General features: G+C 32.1%; 1 protein-coding gene across 3 annotated transcripts in view; it reads left to right on the top strand.

Moving 5' to 3' along the window:
• Positions 1 to 821: 821 nt before the first annotated feature.
• PTBP3 (polypyrimidine tract binding protein 3) overlaps positions 822 to 1,128 on the top strand; it is an 80,005-nt gene continuing 79,698 nt past the window's right edge. For all 3 annotated transcript variants that reach the window (XM_004710948.4, XM_045296566.1, XM_004710947.4), the window contains exon 1: positions 822 to 855. The gene's annotated coding sequence lies outside the window, so the exon portion shown is untranslated. The remainder of the gene's footprint in view (positions 856 to 1,128) is intronic.

The following is a 1,128-nucleotide window of genomic DNA, read 5'->3' as shown; positions in this document are numbered from 1 at the left end:
TGAGCCCTTGATAATTTATAAATTGTTATTTTGTCATATCTTGCCCTGTCCGACGTCTCCCTTCACCCACTTTTCGGTTGTCTGTCTCCCAGGGAGGAGGTCACATAAAAGCTTTTTCTTCCTCGGAAGATTTTCATGTCTGAAATTGGGTGTTTTTATTTGTTTTGTTTGTCTTCACTGTATTTTTGCTGAGCAGTTTGGGGTGGTCAGTGCAAGTTCGAATGATTCCTTTTATTTCTATAAAATCCAAACACCGGTTTTTAAAAAAATCGAAACTTCAGACCCTGATAATTCAGACTAGCAACTTGAAAGATAGACATTTTATATGATTTGGATTTGTTAATAAGAGGTCAGTGGATTTACTTGCTCATATTTAAGCACAACTTAAATTTCCCCCTCTATTAACAAGAATTTGACTCATTGCTTGTTTCTTTTTTTTTTTTTTTGGGATAACTCCATTCCTTTTATTTGGGTTCGATTTTTTTCTACTTCTGGTTTTTATTTTTAGCAGTGCTTCAATTATTATTATTATTATTTTTTTTGCTGGGTGAACTTTTTTTTTTTTTAAAACATTTTATTAGGGGCTCATACAACTGTAAATTGCTTGTTTCTTACACTGCTACTAATACTGCTTTATACTCTGCATCTGTCAGGCTGTCCCCTCATTTTTCTGTAATATTTCACAACTCATCACGTTCTTATTTCTATTACTTTTGTTAGTGAAATGCTTTTTCTTTGTCTTTAATCTTAATGTCTCTGTCTTTACAAAACTTGTTCTCTAACTTTGTTTTCCATTTTCTCTTCTTACTTTTTCCATACAGTGTTGTTACAGATCTTAAAGCAGTTGGTTTAAAGGTAGGAATCTTTTACTCTCTTTCAATAGCAGTTTTATATCTTAGTTTGGGTATTTTTCCCCAGGCGTGAGACTAATTCACCTATTCATAAAATAGTTCGTTTTACTGTGTTTAATATTTAGCTCCAAATCAAGTAGCTAATTTGGGATTTTTCCAAAGAGTAGTTACAATATCATCATGTTTATTTAAAATTGTGAGTAGAAGGGTTACCCCTAAGTTTTACTTGAATTAACAGCATTTTTATTTTGTTCTGTTTTAGCAGTAAACTCAACCT

Source organism: Echinops telfairi, unplaced genomic scaffold (assembly GCF_000313985.2).
Source record: "Echinops telfairi isolate 266 unplaced genomic scaffold, ASM31398v2 ScPeMD7_7410;HRSCAF=8448, whole genome shotgun sequence".
Lineage (NCBI taxonomy): Eukaryota > Metazoa > Chordata > Mammalia > Afrosoricida > Tenrecidae > Echinops > Echinops telfairi.
The sequence above is the reverse complement of the archived record's forward strand: the minus strand, read 5'-3'. Positions and strand labels throughout refer to the sequence as shown.